Source organism: Lissotriton vulgaris, chromosome 10 (assembly GCF_964263255.1).
Source record: "Lissotriton vulgaris chromosome 10, aLisVul1.2, whole genome shotgun sequence".
NCBI classification, from domain to species: Eukaryota; Metazoa; Chordata; class Amphibia; order Caudata; family Salamandridae; genus Lissotriton; species Lissotriton vulgaris.
In genome coordinates, this window is record NC_141698.1 from 244,832,495 (window position 1) to 244,854,164 (window position 21,670).

At 44.2% G+C, this 21,670-nt stretch overlaps 1 protein-coding gene across 1 annotated transcript in view; it reads left to right on the plus strand.

The window, feature by feature from the left end:
* The window catches only part of KCNH2 (potassium voltage-gated channel subfamily H member 2), a 1,978,218-nt gene that overhangs the window by 1,886,459 nt on the left and 70,089 nt on the right, over positions 1 to 21,670 (plus strand). The gene's annotated exons all lie outside the window — the stretch shown is intronic.

Here is a 21,670-nt window from a genome sequence, read left to right on the forward strand (position 1 = left end):
AATAACACCCCCAAACATGATTGATCAATTTTACCAGCCAATAACCTAAAATGTTTAAAGTGGAAAGCATGGCAATAAACGAATAGGTCTGGGAAAGCCAGCCCTCCTGTTCTTAGACTTCTCCTGAGCTTTTTCCAGGCAATTCGTGGAGCTTTTGAGTTCCAGATGAAGGATCCCAGTTTCCCTTGTAACTTTTTAATTGTCGGTAGGGGAAAAGATAGGGGTATAGAATGAAATAAAAAAGTGATCTTTGGAAGGATGATCATCTTAATTAGGTTCGCTCTCCCAAAAATATTTAAAGGGAGAGATGACCACTGATGAAGTAGGGCACTGATATCTTTGATGACTCTATCCAGGTTAATTTTTGAAATATCTTCAATCTTTTTAGCTAAATAAACTCCCAGATACCTCATTCTTGTTTTAGTACCTGCCGTCCCTATCTCATGATTCCATTCCATAATCTCTGTCTTGTCTTTGTTGATTGTGTACCCGGAAATCTCTCCAAAGCTTTCTGCTGAATGTATTAATCTAGGAAGAGCTTCTTCGGGGTTTGAGGTGTACATCAACAGATCATCCGCGTATAATGTAAATTTTAATTCTAAATCAGCAATCTTGAATGGTTTAATTAAAGGATCTGATCGAAGCAGGCATACAAAAGGTTCGATATATAAATGAAACAAAAGAGGCGATAGGGGGCAGCCCTGCCTAGTTCCACGGGCGATAGGTATCTGATCTGTAAGAAATCCATTTACTAAGATTTTAACACATGGTGCACAATATAGGGATTTAATAGCTGTTATAAAGTTGTTTGGGAGGCCAAAATTGGCCAGGGCTGGCCATAGATATACCCAATCCACCTGGTCGAATGCCTTGGTGGCATCGACTGCTACAAGAGTCAAGGGCAATTTTTTTTCTGTAGCAACGTCTATTACAGCAATGACTTGAAAAGTTAGTTCATTGAGTTGCCTGTCCAGGATAAAGCCCCTCTGATCGCAATGAACAATAGATTTAACTACCTTAGCTAGTCTCGCCGCTAGTATTCTCGCAAAGATTTTATAATCCACATTTAATAAAGAGATCGGTCTATAGGACTCGATCTTTACTGGGTCTTTATTCGGCTTCAATAATAAAGTGACTGTGGCTTTAGCCCATGTATTTGGTGCCTGCTCCCCTCTTAATAGAATTCCATTAAACAATAACGTTAGATTCGAAACTATTTGATCTAAGACTATCCTAGATAGTTCCACAGGGAGCCCATCGGGGCCTGCTGCTTTCCCTTTAACCATCTTCGAGATTTGAGCCCTTACCTCTTGTTCCCTTATCTCAGAGCTGAGGAAAGATCTACCCACCTCTGACAGATCAGGGAGCTGTATCTTACCTAACCAGTTTTCCACCTGCTGTCTACTCTGGGATGAGTTAGTTCTATATAGATTTTGCATATAGGTCCTGGCCTCTTCTCTTATGAGCTCATCATCATATGTAATTTCCCCTGTACTAGCCCGGGATAGACTATCAATCTGATTCCTGGATTTGTCTGCTCGAGCCTTCCACGCCAGTAGACGGCCGCATTTCTCCCCATATGAGAAATGCTGGAGCTTACTAGCCTCCCATCTGGCTTTCAAAACTTTATCGAGATCTGCTTGATACTCAGCTCGTAGGGTGTCTAATTCTTTTTGTAAACTAAATCTAGTCTGTAACCGGTCTATTGATGCTCTCTGAAGCTCCTGTTCATTTAATTTAAGTATCAGAAGGCGTTCTTCCCTCTTCTCCTTCGTTCGTTTATTCCTCCTAATCATCAGGGTGCTCAACAAGCCTCTAATAAAGGCCTTAAATGTTTCCCATAATATCTGTTTGCTTGTTGACCCATTGTTGAGCCTAAAAAACTCCTCCGACTGTGTTACTAGATCCAGCCTGACCCCCTCTTGTAATAACAATGTTCTGTCTAAAGTCCACCTCCTCTGCTGTACCTTTTGTTTAAGCTGGATTGCCGTCTCAACGACTGAATGATCAGAAAGAATAGCCGGGATATAGGATATGGAGTCTACTGCCGAGAAGAGTGCTTTATCCAATAAGGAGAAATCTATTCTGGAATGATCGTGTCTTCTGCTATAAAAAGAATAATCCCTTTTCCCTATGTTTTTGACTCTCCAAATATCTATTAGGTTAAAATCCCTCATAATGTTCTTGAGCTCCGATCTGGATTTTTTGTGGTGGAATAAATCTTACCCTGAAAGTGCGGTCTAATTTTTCGTCGAAGATCAGATTAAAATTGCCCCCTAATATTACTGGTCCGAAAATCTCCACGAGGCTAGTTTTAAGTTTCGTGATGGACCCTGGAGCATCTTGATTAGGCCCATAATATACGGCACATATAAAGGGAGTCTGCCCAGTCATTAGGGAAGCCACCAACCACCTCCCAGAACAATCTGTCTCAGATTTCACTAGCCTAATCCCGGCATTGGCTCGAATTAGTATAGCTACACCTCTTGTGCTGCCACTTTGCTCTGAACAGAGAATATCCGGTATCCACCTACATTTTTTAAATGTGGACTTGCATTCTTCCTTCTCTAGGTGTGTCTCCTTAAGCAGGCAAACCTGTGCTCCTGAATTATATAAATAGTTGTTTACCCTATGTACCTTCCTCCTATCCCCTAAAACATTCACGTTCCAGCTGATAATTTTTATTTTATATGTCATATTGACCATATAGAGCGTCCTTCAACCAAAAAGCTCGCTATCCAGCTCCCAACTAAAATATAATGTATCTCTTTATATACATGAGGATTCTTTGTTCCCTTTTTTACCCCTGCCACCCAACTAACTACCCACCTCCCATGAGGAACCCCCCCATACCTGTTTTGGCGATCTTGTCGCCAGTAGAGAGCTCTCTGACGTCTGATCGGGTATTCCACTTAAATAAACAGCAAGTAGGCACCAAAAGGTGATCTCTAATATTGATACATTTACCTTTTTATGCAGTTCTTCCACTTTATGTATATATATATATTTCTTTTATTTTTTTATTTTTATTTTTCCAATTCCTTAAGTGTATGTATTTTTATTAATTTTCCCTTTATTTTATTAACACAAGTTCCCCCCATCTCTAAAGTGCTGACGCATATCATCATTACTTGGGGGACATTATATTGTTTCCTAAGATTAATGTATCAAAAGCACACTTATATACATGCCGCGTGATGTCGTGGAATCATGTTATCAAAGTGGCAAGTGTGAAAAGACTAACCGAGCTCTAATGAGAGCTCTCTCGCATTAAGGTTAGGAAAGTATCCACTTCTTGAGGTGATGAGAAATTATGCGTTTTGTTCCTCCACACCACTTTTAGGGAGGCTGGAAATGTCATCTGCACCTGTGCACCCATACTCCTCAGGTCTGGCATCCTATTCCCCAATTCCCACTGTCGCTGTGCAGTTACCTTCCCCACATCTGAGCGAATAAGATAATTAACAGAATCTATTCGGAGTGTTGTATCGGACAAAGCCCTACTCAAAATCAACTCTTTTATGGAATATGTGTGGAAGTTTACCAGAATCTTCCTAGGGGTTTTCCTCTCAGCATGGCAACTGAAGGGGTCTCTATGTGCCCTCTGGATCTCTGCCTCTAGGTCTATATCAGGGCTGTCTTTAAGGACTCCCTCTCTGAGAAGCTTACATATGAGTCCCTTAACATCCCCATTCTCTGCCCCCTCCGGGACCTTTAAGAATTTCAAGTTGTTTCTCCTGGAGTGAATTTCAAGTCTCTCAACATCCATCTGGAGAGCCCTATTCTGTGTTCTGATGGTCTCAATGTCTCTATCGTGCCTTTTTGAGGCCCCTGTAAGCAAGGTGACTTCTTCCTCCAAAATGCCGGTCCATTTACAGACATCATCGAGCTTGGTCTCCAAATTTGAGCATTGCTCTTGGATACTTCTTTGGTTCGCCTTTGAAATATCAAATTTGCACAGTACATCTCCTCTCAGATTAAAGAGAAGAGACTCTACTTGTGAAAGACCACCATCTGGGATTGCCGGCACTGTCTTGCCTCCTTTATCACTCCTGTCCACCTGGGTCCCATCACCTGCCACCTGGGTACCAACTACTACCATAGCCCCTAGAGTGGGCACTGGAGATGGCACAGCTTGAGTCACTTGCGGGGAGTTTTGGGTGAATTGCCCTTCTTCAGATAACGTCTGATCCTCTATGTCTGCTAACACCGTATATCTATTTTCCAAATTCACTGATTGGGACACAGTGGATTGTGCTACTGGTTGAGTGTCCGGGGTACTGACAGTGGGGTCTAGATTGGGGGTAGGGGATAGTGTGGGAGATTTTCCCCTCTTGGGGTCTACAACCTGCTCCATGATTTTAAAATACGATCTTAGAGATGCGGTGGGTTTTGGCTGGGAAAAACAGACTCTAGGCAGATTCCGCTTCTTGGGCTCCCCCGCTCTCCCAGTTTTGTCTCTTTTCTCGTTCCTCTTCTCTTTTGGTGTAAATGGTGTTACCGCTGATCCAGGGGAGCTCAGATGCCCTTTCCCAGTTCTTTGCAACTCTTAGACCTGAGTTGATATCTATTCCTGACCGGTACCACCTGGGCTGCCAACAATACAAAGGGTGCAGGTAGTGGAACCTTATCTCTCTCCCCTTCAAACCCCCCCAGAGGTTGCAGGTAGGGAGGTTATTTTCCCTTCAGCTCAGGGGCAGGGAGGGTTCAATTGTACTGAAATAGATGTTACACCTGGGTCCATCCCCTCGTACTGCACCAGATTAAGAAAAATAGGGGTAATGTCCTCCGTATTAGCAGTAACTACACCAGGCACCCTCCGGAAGTACTTCGCTCCCACCAGGCTCGCAGCGCCTCCCGCATCTCGGTGCTTACATCCCCACACTCCCTTGACTGTTCGTGCAGCGTTATTGTAAATGTAGCTAAGAGTTGAGCGGAGACTGACCCTAGCCAGTAACCACCTCGACCTCCGCCAGATACTCGCCCGGTCTCCTCGACAGCGCTCCCACCCTCCTCCGGTATCGGCGTTGCTGGCCTCTCCTGCCTCGCCGTCTTCGGAGATCGCAAAAAACTCCACTCCCATCTGACACATAGTTCTTGCCCACTAGCAGCTCCGACTCTAGCTTCAGCGGCTCTCGCAGGGTCCTACCGCTAGTCGCGTGCAGATCAAGCCCGCAAGCCCCAGCACATTTTCCATGTAAAAAAAAGGGGATAATAACACAATAACAAAAGTTAGCTCCAGACCACTAAAAGTAGCGCAGACTCATATTCCTGCTCACCGTTCGGTAGCCGTAAGTTCTGTCTGTACCGCGGGGAAATCCGACTCAGACTGGAGCTCTCGCAACAGGCGTCAACCTGCCGCCATATTCCTGATGCATGCGGTTGAACTGCAACAGCTTAAAGCCTCGGATTTCTCTGACTTGACTTTATAGCTGAATACTAAGCCAAAGTCTCTGGCATTTTCATCTAGGGAGACAATGCTTATTTTGGATCGGATGTGAGTACTGCAAAAACATCATCATCGAGCAACAACTTCGAAATGAAACCATTGCAGGCAGGGCCGGACTGAGACCAGCATCCAGCCCTGGCAGGTTGCTTCTCCACCGGCCCTGGTAATGGGAGGGGAGGGGGCTGTTACCCGCAAAGCACTGCTACAAAATCTGCCCCCTGCGGCCAGAAAATCGGCCCCCACCCCTCCAGCCCACCGGGGAAATGCCCGGTGCCCGCAAATGCCAGTCCGGCCCTGATTACAGAGGATAGTCCCTTACTCTGCTAATCTGCTGCTCAGTGTACGAATCAAGCAAAAGTGATGATAAGATGTTATGTCATATCCACTTAGTAAAGCACAACAAATCACATCCGAAGGTGCATCTTGGCACTTGGTCTACACATAACCAGCATCTAGCACCTAAAACAGCCAGGTCTTCAACAGTTTTTGAAATTGGCAACATAAGAACAACGGTTAAGGTGGAACGAAAGTTGGTTCCATACCGTTGGGGAGTGTAGGAGAATGCCCTGCCTTTACATCTTGAGGCACGAATGGGCGTAATGGTCAGTAGTGCCTTGACGCTAGTTTTTAGCATGGAAAGGGGACAATGATAGTGTAGTTTGTTTTTGAGGTACAAAGGAGCTTTACCCATCAAAGCTTTGTGGGTAAGGCAGCATATTTAAAAAAAGTGCGCTTTCTGACCGGAAGCCGGTGAAGAGCTCCTCATACTGCACCTTATGAGCAATACTTGCATCAATTCCTGGTGAATACAAACTCTTGATATTGGGTCGGAAAGCGATTGTAGGATTGTCTGAATTAGATTCTCTACCAGCGCAAACATTTGCAGGGCCTTCCAAAGGGAGACCCAATTGAATATGTCAAAAACCCTTTCTGCATGCACAGTGTAAGAACCTTGCGGAAATCACCTGGATTGAAACATATTACAGCACTTTAAGAAATCTATGTGGCATTTAGAATTTACCTCTTTGTAAGTTCCAAATGTGGAAATATCTCTAAAGTCACCCCCTATTCCCAAGTGGTTGCGCCCATAATACATGATGAGTCTGATACTCTTGAAACACTTGGTTCACGGTTAGTGCCTCAAACTTAATTGCTACTAACTAATGAACATCAGGATGGAAATACGTAGGGTCTGAATCTGAGCTGGATGGAGGAGTAGGTGTTATTCATTGCGCCCAAAAAAGTCCAAAACACCAGGGTTTAGAATTTATCAGGTGCTATAAACAGCACCTATTCCAAGTCTTTAGGGAATAACATGAAGACTTTGGTGCTTTCCTCACCATACCATATTATTTTCCCCTGTTAAATCACGGTAGATTTGACCTACCAAGGGCAAAGTATTTAACGCACCTGGTGATTACTGATGCTGCACAAATATGGGGTTGTGCTGGGATCGTCAATCTCCAACCAACTCACAATCAAGGGGCTAAAAATCAGGGCTTGTCGGAGTCCCATATGTGTGAAGTGAATATGGAAAAATGATCAAGTTAGTAGAGTGAACCAGACATAATAAGGGAGTATCTTCGTAGAGTAAAACTACATGTAATGTTCTCTAATCTGGAAGGAAAAATGGAACGCCAGCTAGAGGAAGTAGGAGCACCTTCTTCAGCTTCTCCAACTAGTCAAATGGAAACGGGACGGTATAGTCCATAGCCCTGCACCGGTTTCTGAAATATACATGGATTATGCCACAAGAACCCCAGCAAGGTTCACTTAGAAATACTTAATAATCATTAGATCTTCCTAAATGATAGAGGTTTATTCACCAGATAGGCATGTCTTTTAATAAGCATGCCGCCATAACCATCAGTGTTGGTAGACCCTAAAGGGGATGATTATTTTAACAAATTGAATTTAAATGCCAGAATGTTTGAGATAAAATATTCCTGGGTAATTGCAATTGCTACTGAATTTGTTGATTATTTGCTGACATATATTTAGAATGCTAGTAAAAATACCCAGAAAGAATGCTAGAAGGTACCTCACCAATGTTCAGATCTGATTTGTTAAACTTGTAACTTGAATCTCAAAGGGCGCAACGGAATATATAGGGTGCTTTTAATGTAAAACTTGTTCTCATTGAGCAAGAAGATCTGTCTTGGGTAAATGATGGAGCTTATCCCCACACTGGCCCAAACCCGATCTGATGATCTAGCCTGGGTCAAGTTTCTGAGCCTACATGGGGACACTCATGGGGAATCAACCTCGATTGGACTGAGCCGCAACACCAGGGTAGTGCTAACCCCAGAGGAAATATCCCTTGTGGCGGAAGTGGGCATAGACATCACACTCCCCGCACCAGAGAGATATCCTCACTTATTAAAAGCACCCCTGTCAGCAAACGTAGTTTACTCAGTTTTCAGGGGAACGGCCAGCACCCACCCAGGGAACAATCTGACAGAAAAGCTAAAATCCTCTAACGCTTATAGGATAACAAGCACGCTCGATCATAGGACAGTTTCCTCCCGCGAGCCGATGCAAACCCTTGGTGAGCAAATCGATCTGAAGGCCTGCTCTCACGACGGCAACATTAATTTCATAAAGGATGACTATAAACGGATTAATACCAGAACTTCTGGAATCAATTATCAATCATATCCTGGAACGTAGCTGGTCTCAAAAAACTCCTCAGTACCAATTCAGCAACTAAATTCCTTTAAAAAATTACATCCTTTGTCTACAAGACCCCAAGGCTATTGAACCCTCAACTCTTCATGAACTTCACACTGCAGCCATCAAACGCAATATTTTTGATCGAGCATCTGGCAGCTTTTCAATTTACATAAGCCAAGCTAGCAGAATAGAGACTACTTTAATTAGAACTAACACCATAGATTTGCAAGCAGTGCTCATTAGCGGGCTAAAAAGCAACAAGAACTCAATTAGTATTTTGTTATATTGCTATATCAATCCTGCTTTCAATTAAAAAAAATAAGCATTGAAAACACGGACAACAGAAATTGATCATCTACTAAACAAATACACGTCATATTTCCCAGTTATTGTTGGTGATATGAACACTTGGGAGCTGTGGAACACGCAAACTTACCCCCCATCTTCCACAGAGGCCACCCTCTTGCATTGCCTCCTTCAAAGTCATAGCCTGGCCTCAAAGCATGTCAATAAAGAGGTTGATGATCCCCTCTGGTCCCCACGCCCTCCCTTTAGGGACAAGTCCACAATCAACTACATCTTCTTCTCAGACAATCCAGAATTACATCTCAATCCTTTTGAAGTGGACAAAAGGGATGAGAGTGACCACAGACCACTGAGGGCAATCCTCCAAATAGAAGAGAAAGTCAACCCACTACTGAAAACAATAGGTTCTCCAACTGGGAAAGAGTGCCACAAAGTACTGAGCAGAATAAAATAGTCTGAAAAGCTCGGCCTAAAACTTGCGGTCTGGATCACATCCAAATTGCTGAATTTGACAGGAATATGCACAAGGCTATTCCCAGAGCACTGGGAAGCACTCCTAGTAGATCTAAAACAAGCCCTAGGGGCGAATCAGGAACCATCCAGATGCAGGCTACCAATGATCATCAACCCAACCTACAAATTAAACCAAGGGAATTATACCCTACCAAACATAGCTTCTCAAAGGCCTTGAAGGCAAGGAAAAAAGGAATTAAAAAACACCAAACACAATTTCAGTCCTCTGTGCCGAGCACAAAAAGAGAGTTTGGCAGACGAAATCCAAGAAGATCGAGGTAGAATGGCTGAAAGTCTTAACTCTCCTGGAAATATATCAATCAATACAGCAACACCGGTCAGACAAAGGAGAATGGAGTTGCAGCCGAAGAGTGGGTTAAGTATTTAAAACAACTATAATTTTACCATCAGAACATATCATATACCAATTTACAGCAATCTTTTTCAGTGACATACCAGGCCCCAAAACCCACCAAAAATGACAGAGGCCGAGGTAATATATCTCATTAAAACGATGAGGACAGACAGAGATAAATTAAGCCGATGACATCACAATAATGGATCAAACGTGGACCAACCTACAGAAAGCCCTCAACGCACTTCACATGCACAATCAAAATAATAATCTTATGGTGAACCAGGAGAAGACCAAGATAGTCATTTTTGGGAAGTACCCTTGTAAGAAAACTGCCCAATGGCGCCTAGCAAATTAACACATGCGCGAGTTACAAATATGTTGGCGTCTAACTATCAGAAGGGGCAAAATAAACTGCCCAACTAAAACATTTAAGAAGTAAGGGGGCCGACATCATTTAGAGTAGGCCTGGGGGGTGAACTCCGCTCCGTTCATGGAGTTTGCTGAGTTTTCTGCACTTTGTGCTCCGTGGAGCTCACGGAGTGCAGAAAACTCTGCTTTGCGTAGTGCAGTGAAGTTTTTTGCCCGCTCCAAATGGTAAGTTCGCAACCCGCAGCTGCAGCTCGGGTAGAATTCCTACCAGAGGGGCAGGAAGACTAGCACGAACTGCAGTTCGCACTGCCCTCAGCTACTGATTTTTTTTGTCACTTGAAGGAGTTCCCCGTAGCAAAACTCAGCGAACTACACCCAGGCCTGATTTACAGTTTAAAGCATCTAAATAAGCTGTTACACAGTCAAACCGCAGAACCCATTCTGAAAGTTCTGAGAGCCAAACTCGTCCCCTCTCTCAGCTATGGTCATCTAGCTTTTCCTGGTGCACTCAACAGGTTCCTCATGCACTTCCATATATGAGCCTACAAGATGGTTCTAACCCTCCCCCGACAGGCTCGGAGAGCCAGAGTGCGACTGGAGTTAGGACTTGCTTCCCCGGATATCACATGCTTAGGGGACATAATAAAATATTATATCAGCACTTTGCGAGCCCCAGCACCCACACTGAAAGCTCAAATTAAAACAATTTTTGAAGTGGTCGGCTCCCCATGGCAGGCCCAGTTGGCAGCGGCCACAAGCTTACTTGAAATAGAAGTTCAAAACTTGCAAAATCAGGACATCCCAGTTACAACCTGGAAAAAGTCAGTGAATGCACAGGTCAAGTAAATCTCATTTGAACCGGATCTGGAAAGCTTATGCCGCCAATCAATCAATTATTTGTAAAGTGCACTGCTCACCTGTGAGGGTCTCAAGGCGCTGGGGGGGGGGAGGGTTGGTCAAACAGCCAGGTCTTGAGAAGTCTCCTGAAGGTTACCAGGTCCTGGGTCCGCCGCAGGTGGATTGGGAGGGTGTTCCAGGTCTTGGCGGCGAGGTGGGAGAATGATATGCCACCCGAGGTTGCTCTTCGGATGCAGGGGATGGTGGCGAGGGCGAGGTCGGAGGAGCGGAGCTGGCGGCTCAGGGTGTAGAAGGTGAGTCGTCGGTTGAGGTATGTGGTTCCATTGTTGTGGAGTGCCTTGTGAGCATGGGTGCGGAGCTTGAAGGTGATCCTCTTGTTGATGGGGAGCCAGAGCAGGACTCTCAGGTGGGGTGTGATGTGGCTGCAGCGAGGGATGTCTAGGACGAGGCGTTCTGTATTCGTTGTAGTTCTTTCAGTAGTTTGGTCGTTGCCATAGTCCAAGTCCAACCTGGTGCTGACGAGGGCCTGGGTGACCATCCATCTGGTTTCAGTGGGAATCCATCTGTAGATCTTACTGAGCATGTGGAGGGTGTTGAAGCAGGAGGACGAGACGGCGTTGACTTGCTTGGTCATGGAGAGTGCTGAGTCGAGGATGAACTTTTCCAAACTGGACGCCTCCTATATTCTACTGAACGCCTCTTATATTCTGGGAAAAACCCAGCCCTACTTCAAGAAAGCCCTGATAGCACAAGCCCGGAAAATGAGACTTCTTGCACATCCCATCATGGACTTTGATCCAATGTGGGCTGGGGGGGGGGGGAATTTAATTGTCTGTCATCTATGCAGCAATCAATGTGAATCCTGGCTTCACCTATTGTGCTGCTGTCCAAAGATGGTGAGTGAGCGACATCGTCTGGTAATCCCAATTTGCAGGACTCATTGCCTCAGACACTGCAGAGAAGTTTCAGATCAGTGTTTCTCCGCCAACACAGTGCAAACCGTGGCCAGACTAGGGAAATTCACTGACACAATCCAGGTAGCTGTCATAAATACCACTAAAGCCACCAGCAGCAATTAGTTGACCACCAAGCCAGAGCAATTTTGAATAAATGGCTCAGTAATGAAACAGCCGACACTCTTAATCAAATTTAAAGTTCTGCATCGGATCTTACCAATGTCAACTTCCTGCCATGCCATACAATAGAACTCAATCAACCAAGATCATAAAACCAAACTTGCACGTCAGACAAGCCAACTTACGCATCCTGCACCAAAACGAGGAAAATACCAGCTAACACAGTTTAATTGCTATTAATCATAACTAATGCTGGGATAGTTAACTCAAAGGCCTTACCCTAGTACTGTAAAAGGACATTAATCCGCTGGGTCAAAGGGCCCTCTCAAAGGACGAGAACATTGGGTCCACAGTTGAAGCTGTTATCCGTACGCACTAGCACTTTAGTTTTAGCCTGGACTATCGTTTTTATGATTTTATAGATTTTAGCACACCTAGATAACCCAACAAGAATCTTGTACATTGGCTGTGAACTTAAAATCGAACTTTTATCTTCTTTTTCTTCTTTTACCTTATTTTTCTTTTCCAGTTTTATACATGAAAATGAAGTATATTGTAACGATTTTAATTAATTGAACAATAAAGAATTTCACTCACTCAATCATTTGAAAAACCCAAATTTCCTTTTGCATCACAAACAATATTCAGCTTTTTCTTTGTTGGCTGAAAGGTCTCTATTAATCAGATACTCTCAAACTGATTGAAAAAGTCACCTTTTACTTGATCTGTGGCTAACTCATTCTCTGCTGAGCTAAAGCTTGTGAAGCTGGCAGAAATTGCTCAGTGTCGGGAATCGCAATCTCCCCTCTCCTAGTACTCTTTTATAATCTTGCCTCATGCACTGATGAAGCTTTTTGTTTTCCTCTGCGGTCTGAGGCACAATATCGTAAGGAAGGTCAGTGAAGAGTTGTTAGCGGCAAACGCTTCAGTTTTGCGTATCATTTTCTCTGATATCATAAGGAGGCACTTTCAGTGAAAGTGTAAGGAAAAAGAGCAGGTACACTCTAAAAAGATGTATGTAGTTTTACCACTGATCCCCACGTGTGGGTATTTTAGAAAGGAACTACTGGTTGTAAGAAGCATTCCTCTATCTGCTTTGTTTGTAGGAACAGGCATGAATAGGAAGACTGTCTGCTTGTAGTTGACATTTGTGTCTCCCTGGCCTTGGCTCTTTAGGCCTCTTTTCTTATGAGACAAAACACATTTTCCCAGTTGGCAGAGAGCGAGATTTGTATCTTCCCTTCTCTCCTCTTGTCATAGCTGGCAGATGTGCCTGGAGCAGGCACTGAAGAGGTGGGTAACAGGCTTGCAGCTACACAGATAACCCAGTGATCGAAGGGGGGGGGGGGAAATAGGGAAACTGTAGGTGAAGAATCAGAGGGTGGAACTAACCTGAGGATTGGGTCAGTGGGTGGAGTCAGAGGTGTGGCCAGAAAGAGCCAATTATTCAATTTTTTATATATTTTTTGATATTTCACTGCCCAATTACAGCCTATTACATTATTTAATGCAACCAATAGAATCACGTTTATTTAAGGAGTAATATGAGTTATTGACATTAAAGTACATTCACAAAGTTGGATTTGTTTCCAATCACAGAATGTCCCAAATACTCTCAAAATTATTTACAAACCGTCAAGAAAAATCAATTATAGAGACAAGAACGTCAATCTGCTAACATTGTTTTTATTTACAATGTAGCTAAACCAATTAATTGGGCAAACATTCTAGATATAACACTTACAAATTTAGTATAGTGCCCTGGAAAAGGGGAGAGGGGAAGTGTGCAGTGAGTGTAGGAAAGGGTAAGTGACATAAAAACAAAGCCGAAAGGCTACAATTAATCAAAGACTCTTAAACTGATTCAGATTGTCAATGACCATAGGTTCAGTGATAATGCTACAAAATAACATGCTTCATAAATGTACTCAATAGCTTAGTTGTTGGAATGAAGCTGAAAACACAAAAAACAGTCGACGTTTCGACCCCTGTTATGAAGGAACAAATTTAAATGTGGATTTGTTCCTAACAGTAAACCCCTCTCTTGTACTAAATAGGTTTGTGTCCCTGTCTCCCGTCCTGATGAAGACCCCACTGCAAGGGATCAATTTCAGCCTGCCTTCATAACAGGGCACTATACTAAATTTGTAAGTGTTATATCTAGAATGTTTGCCCAATTAATTGGCTTAGCTACATTGTAAATAAAAACAATGTTAGCAGATTGACGTTCTTGTCTCTATAATTGATTTTTCTTGATGGTTTGTTAATAATTTTCTGTGTGTTTACTGGGACCCATCTCTCTCAGCCATATATATACCCAGGTCCCAGTGACGATATTGGGTGAACCCCCCTTTTTGCAACCCAAATGCTCTTAAAAATGGAAGCAGAAGTCATTTGTCTCCGAGCCATGGAGTTTCTGTCATCAGCACTTCTCTTCCCTTTTTCCACAAGAGCAGTAAAAACATGAATGGCAAAATATCCTAGTTTGCAAATGTTTTCTATATAATTATCACTCTGCAATATTTGCCACATAATGCACCATCTGCTGTACATTGGATGATTTTTACTAATACATTTTTAGCAGCTCAAATGGATCAAAAGTTACTATAAAATGTCACTGCTGCATTTATATTTTACACTGGTACTAATAATGCTAAATCTTTGCACAGATTGTTAGCATGGGTAGAAATCTCAAAATAATAAAGTATCAAAATGTCCGGCATTGCGCTGCAGCCTTTTTTTTTTTGCTGCATAATTTAGTCAACACTGCGGCATCATTTTGTCCGCAATTGCTGCATAATTCCAGTGCCCCCAAAGCAGAGGGACCGTGAAGTTTGTGAACTTAGTTTGGTGTGCGTGCAAATCCTGAATTGCCGACCACTGGTGAGTTGCAGCTACTACTGCTGAAACAAGACCAATGTAGGTACTGATGGATGAGGCAGACTGGCCTCAAGGGCAGAGACCGCTTTAGTGCTGGTGGAGCCCTGGGCAATATGGTTTGTTGGTGCCCCCCAAAGACTCCCTCCGCCATGGATACCACACTCTCGCTCTGATGCATTTAATCTGATTTGCAGTGCCACTGAAACCAGTGTAGGGTGTCAGCGCACTTTACATCACACACATTACACAGAGACAATCATACATGTCTAAATCAATGCACAGGAAATGTTACATAAGACAAAGGACTACAAGGTGTAGGAGTCACATGACAGCCATACTAGTAGGCAGTATAGTTTAATAGTGATTGGTCTGGAGAAACACCAACTGTGAATTTAAAACGCAATTCCATGGTTGGGGGTTCTCTTCAATATTCAGGATTGATTTCAATTCAAATGAACCATTTTTCCAACATTAGGATAATCAAAGACTGGGTAAGAACCATAATCTTCTCATTTATACTTTGCAGTTTGCATGCAGCTCTTAGATGACAGTCAGTAGCTCACTGTTCTATGTAAGGATTTTGACTTATAAACTGCAAGTAACAAAAGGATCTCACTGATAAAAGCAGTAACCCACTGACCTATTTACATTTTGTGCACTTTGTGATCTGTATGGTACATGTTCTTTGCAGCAGGCATATTAACCCTCCATGCTTCCTTTCCATGAGTCAAAACTTCCACTTGATAAAACCCTATCTCTTCTCTAGGAAGAACATAATCACTGGAGTTATCATTACATTTTTATTGTTGCCTAAAATTGCTGGAGGCCAGGAAAGAGGCAGCAAGTGCTTTTAGAAACATAATATACTTGCAAATATGATGTCCCCACCCGAAGTCAGCGCCAGGTGCGATTGCACCATTCGCATCACCCAAGAGCCGCCCTGCACAAGGGTCCTGTGACCTCAGTGACAGAGTCACTGTCGCTCTAGGGTGTGCTGCTTCATAGGCCTGCCCGCAAGACTGGAGGTGAACTTCAGCATGGAATATGGTGGACAGGCCTTCAAAGTTAACCCACACTTGCCACTGCCAGGGTCCACTTGCTGGTGCTAAGACACTAGGGCTTCTAAGGTCTAGCACAGGAATGTTTTTCCTCAGGAGAGCGGTCTGGTGGACTGGTCATGAAGACTGAACCTGGTTACCCAGTTCCAAATTTGGCAGCTCTGGCCTTTGGACAGGATACTCCCCCACTGAGAGAAACTCACACTGACTGCCTTCAACTACAACCCAATTGCGCCGGCTATAAAAACCTGGATGCGACTCAATTCAAATTACACACTAGACAAGAGTAATATACTGCCTGAAAGTAACAACATCCTGGAGAAAGCAAATACTCAAGGGAATACAAGATTAAGTAAAGCCCGTGAAATGTAGGAAGGAACAACATTGTTACCCTAACACTTTTACACCAATTATTCAGAAATCAGTTAGTATTTTTTGCCTGAAAAAGTTAATAACATGACTACAGAGCCCAGATGGGACCCTTTTCAATGTCCATTGCTTATATCCTTACAAAACGTAAGCAGCATGGTTTAACCCCTTCGATCATGATGACGAGCTCAGCTCGTCATCAGCCACGGGGGGCGTGTGCGGATGACGAGCTGAGCTCGTCATCTAACGCGGCTTTTGAAAAAAAGCCGCGTTGGGGAAAAATCACTGCAGCAGCGATGCGGTTAAAAAGGCCACATACCTAAACTGAGAGCCGCTGTGCACAATTTGTTTTCCAATCCACCCATCAAGCATGTATTGCACGGTACCTCCAGGGATGGTGCACTTTCCCATACAGGGAATACAATGTTGTTCAAAGAAAGGCGAGAAAACAAAAGTAGCGCTTCACTGGCAAACTCTGTAAAGTGGCGCTAATGTGTTTGGGTGTGAGTAAAACCAATCTGGCCTCTTTGCGACTACTCTATCTTGCTTTATTTCGTTATTCACATCCTGAACCTTTTATTTCTCTCCGCCCCAAGCTGCACTTTGGAATAGAAAAATGTCTGAAAAGGACGATATTTCCAGCAAACATGTTTTTCTTTTTTGGATCCATTTGACGAGGAACACATAAACGATAGGAGAGGAAAGAAGGAGTAACAACCATTTCTTGAAGTCATGGTTTTCAGTAAGTGAGGAGGAGCAAGACAGACAGAGAAGTAAGAAGAGGAAGAAAGAGAGGGGGCAGTGGACACTGTCATTTTCCTCCCTGGGCAAGAAGGAAAAGACGGAGCCCACCCGCCAGTCCCCGAACGGCCACAAACGCCAAACCTTATCTGTCGGCTTTGTCTGTTTCTGACACCCTGGGACGTTTGTTTACAATTTAAAAAGTTGGGGTACAGTATCTATTAAATTTAAGAAGTAGGGGCACGCCGGGCCTTGCCAATCCCGCCCACTTTGACCACTGAGTTTACCAAATCTCCATAGCACGCACTCTTCTTCAGTCTGTTAAGACTTTCGGTTCCGATGCACCCAGTAAAGTGCGGGAAGATGTGAACTTCATTTTGCGCAGTGAGTCATCAAAACTCAGTATTGTAGTGTCCTTACTGGCACAGAGACACGGACACAGGGTATAGGGGGTAGCGTATTTATTGCACGTCCTTCTTCCTCCTCGTTCATCGGCTAACTGCCGTCCCCAGTCCCTGGCTTCTCCCTATCAGCCCGCCCTCGTTCTCCCTTGGGCAGGTCCTAGTGCCCCGTGTGTGTATGTCCATCATTACAAGTATGATAGATACTCTGCACAGAATCCAGCGCTCAGCTTCCTGGCTTAACCATGAACGCCATATTTCTCCACCTGGTCACAGATTGAGGTGGAGGCACTGACCCTACCCTATCCTACTCTGTGACCAGGCGGGGAAGGGTGAGGAGCCTTGGGGAGCGAGGTGTTTCAGAGATCACCACCTCAAGCCCATAAAGTAAATGTTTCCATAGATGAACTTATGCTATCCTTGGTTGTCCGGTCCGAAGCTCTGAGTGGTGCAGCAGATGAACACCCGCAAGCAGAGAATGAGACCCTAGGCTTTTTGTTCCAACTTTTGTTCTGTGGTAATGTAGCCGTAGTGTAGTTGAGTAGTTTCACTTTGGAAATACACATCTTGCATGATGTTGTGTGAAAAAGCTAGAATCAAGCCATAAAATGGGAGAGAGTGACCTTTATTACATAGGATGCACTGGTGCAATTTTGTCCCTGTATTTCTAAATTACAAAGCCGGAATTGGCGCTGGTTTCGTTTTGCACAAACAAGTTAGCTAACTTTTAGACCGACCAGACGAAAATGTCACTTTTACAGTAAATATGGCGTTTTTCCACCTCGAGGCAGTCCAAATGTCAGTGAAAAAGTGAAAGAGCACAGTCTAATTAATATGGGAATGCTGGTGAAAAAGTGAACAACAATAGTGTAAATCGATATGACCTGGAGCCTTAGTTCAAAATTATCTGTGAGGTAGATGTTTCTTGGGTCTGAACTACTCTACAGTGAATTCAGGGGAGTAACGCAAGCCACTGCCGCCACTGTGGCTCAAGAGGGGTAGGTGGGGTACCCGAGTGGGTGGGGGGACCCTTTAGGGCCTCTACAATGATCAAGATACCCCTGTTCAACCTAAGATTAACTAATATACTTGTGATATGGTAGAATCTGGGTCACCTCTTAAAACTCTGAGGGGGTAAGGGGCGTCATTTTGGGTTATGACACTGATTTACCCTCAATATTCATTCTAACCCCATACATCACTATTAGTCATCTGAAGTAGCATAACACACCATTTAAATTATAATCGCAAACAAAAACATGTCCTCTTTTTTGCTCACGGCACTAATGCACTTTTTTTTGTTTGCTTCTTGCTAAGGCTTTTGTTACTGTGATAACTTTAATTTGCCATCATATGGTCTCTTCTGCCATCTTGCGGTGAAAGTAGAGAATACACGTAACCAGTTGAAAAGCAAAAAGTGGAAAAGCTGAGCGGCAAAAACACCTCAGCAGGTACTACAGGAAGCAAAAGACGTAGAAAAAGCGAATTACAACAAGATATTTAAGTCACACAGTGCTAGATTTTAGAAGGCGCATATCATTTTTATTGAGCGAGACTGTAGAAGTGCCCCTTACCTATGCCGTGGCAAATGAAGAACAATGGTAGAAGGGGCGACTGTAAGATGATGAGCCTTAATTGGCTTTTATGAGACCCGTGATAGTGGAGTGAGCGAGACAGTATTGCACTGTCTAGAATGAGTAATGTGAAGAATGAGTGCGACTACTGTGCTTAAGTGATGGTCTGGACAGCATAGCTGCCAAGGTTTCAGATTGCTATGTGTGGCCTTGTGACATTTCAGCAACTAAGAGTGACACTTTCTCATGAGAAAAATCAAGCAATTAGGACTAGTGAAACATATTAATTAAACCAATTTGAGCAATGAGAAACTTTAAGAAGATTTTAAAACTACTGCAAAGCAATAGAAATGAAAGGGCACTAAGGAAGCAAAGAGGTGGCAAGGGAGTTGGAAAGAAGCATTCGACCTCCCTGGTGGAAAGAAAGTGCAGCATGGATAATGCACGCCCTAGAGGGCCTGCTTCTAAGCACTAATATCGGACACAAAAAAACAGACCAGAGTCTGGGTAGTGTAAAGCGACCGGAAATAACTGGTTTTTAGAGGTATCGTTTTTACAAATATATTTATCCAATTGGTGGGACTCGGCTGAGAGGTGAGCAAATTGGCCACTCCTCATCATAAAACATGATCTAAATCAAGTACAAAATACATTTTTGTAAAACATGCTTCAGGTGTGCATACCCATTTGGGAAACTTTTTGATTAAAACACGTTTGCAGTAACAGATTAGGGTTGGCAAATATGTTGGGATCCGGTTTGGAAATCACAAGTAAATAAATAGCACTGTAAAATGCAGACCTTGTGCACTTTCGTGCTTCATTACAGGCCCATGGCATCTCTGCCTAAATCGTCCTCACCATCTGACTCCTGAATGATGGATGTAATGTGAAGGACCTTAGTTTTTAAAATCAGCAGCCCAATTATCGTTATTGTTTAACCCCTTCCGTGCTCACATCGGCCAACGGCCGTCACGAGCACAACCTCGCTAGTGCTGTGCACGTCCGTTGGCCGACGCAGCCCCACCCACTCATTATAACTCCTGCACCGCAGCGTAATTTGCTCTGCGGTTAAGGAGGTAATTGTTCTCCAGTGTGCACTGGAGTATTTTCAATCAAGCAAGTTGACTACTGAAAAAGGCCTAAATGTTCCCCCCCCTTAGAAACAACGATGTGGATAAATCTATGCCTCTTAATAACGGACATAAAAGTGATGTGCTGTTATCGGTTTTAATATTCACGGCCTTTTGTTTAATATATATATGGCCACAAGGGTGAGAGCTATTCAAATACACTAGAATAAAGTAAAGTGGTAACCTATTATAACTTAATAGTCACTCCTGTGCATTTTGCATGCTGCTAAATGGCACATGTAGGCAGAGACACTCAGTCTTTCAGGTCGGGAGCCACTGCCACTGGTGGGCGGCAATCATTTCAGTTTGCCGCCCGCCTCCTAAATCCAGGCTGCCCAATCTTAAAACCAATCAGCACAAAAATCAAGTCTGTCCTGGTGGGTGCTGCACAACCTGGCCTTGGCTGGCACTGCGTCAGCCTTTATCAATTCCAAAATTAAAGCTTATGTCCCCAACAGAGATCTGCATTCCTCCTCCGAGCTTCTCTTATGTGTCCCTCGCGTTAGGAGAAAAAAATTCGGAGGCATGAAGTTCTCCACCCTGCCCCCCCCTTTCTGGAATGCCCTTCCTTTTCCTATCAGGTCTATTCCTACCTATCTGGATTTCCATAAAGCCCTCAAAACCTTCCTCTTCTCCCGCACCTTCTCACCCTAAGTAGCCTCTTCTGCCTCCCCTGGAGCTGTCCGTCCTCAGCGCCAAGAAACCGCAGGGTGTTCGAGCGCTTTACAAAACCCTTAACTTCAACTTCAACTTCAGTCATTGTCTCAGTGATTTCCATTCTCCCAGGCTCGGCACAGCCATAATTCAATTTGCCATGGGCGGCGGCTATAGTTACAGATGCCGCGCGGGCGGGCCGGTGCAATCAGCAGGCAGCGCTGTGAGGCCAGCGCCTAAGTGCCGCAAACCAGTAGCCAGCTGCCTTCTTTACAAACTTCCCACTCCGGCACCAGGACCAGAGGTGGCGTCCACCCCACGGCGACGCGACCAGACTTTGCATTACATGCTGCCTCAGCGGCGTCGTGGGCATCAGCATAGGATACATTGTAGTAGCACAGTCAGCCTGGTAGCAGCCCGTAACTCAGCAGCAATCACCTCAAGCCTGCGGAAGCACCGCGTGGAGGCCACTGGCGGCGCACACCCAGCTGCCTCACACTCTGTAATAGTTTTCAACTGGCTTCAGCTAAGACACAATACAAAATGCATCATATGCATTTCAGTGCGGTGATGCAGAGCACCACACTGAAATGCGTTAATCTAACGCCTGATGCGTGATACTTGGCAGGACTGGGACAGTTTGTTAGTCCATGATTTAGATAATTTGGAAAGCGACACTGGAACTGAATAATAAAACGCCATAAGTTTAGATAAGGGAAGGGGCTCTACTTAGGTACGCAAGGTCTGTGACACAGGGAACAGAAGAGCAGGTTAAAGTTTAGGGTTCTGGTGAAGAGGGAATTAGCAGCCCTGCCAAGTACCACACATCAGGCGTTAGACTAACACATTTCAGTGTGGTGGTCTGCATCACCTCACTGAAATGCGTAGTCACGCATAATAGCGCCTCCTGAGCTGTCAACGAGCGCTAGTAACCTCCATAACAAAGCACTGAAACTGGAGTGGCAGCGCGCTGAGCGTGCTGCTCCAGTGGGGGGTGCTGGCTCAGAGTCCGCAGCTCTAGCAGCTGCTACTCTTGTTTCAACAGTAACAATATTATCATAAGGATCATTCACCACCCTGTCACGGTGCAGTGCTGCACCATATTTCAATGCATTCACTGCAGAGTCTGTGCCCAATCATTACTAAGGAGACAATCCGCCTGGGGTGGGGAGTTTGTGACACACACAATAGGCTGAGGCTTATGTGACGTTATGTCCTACTTCCGCCCACGGCAGCGCGATAAGCAGCCAGTGAATGAATA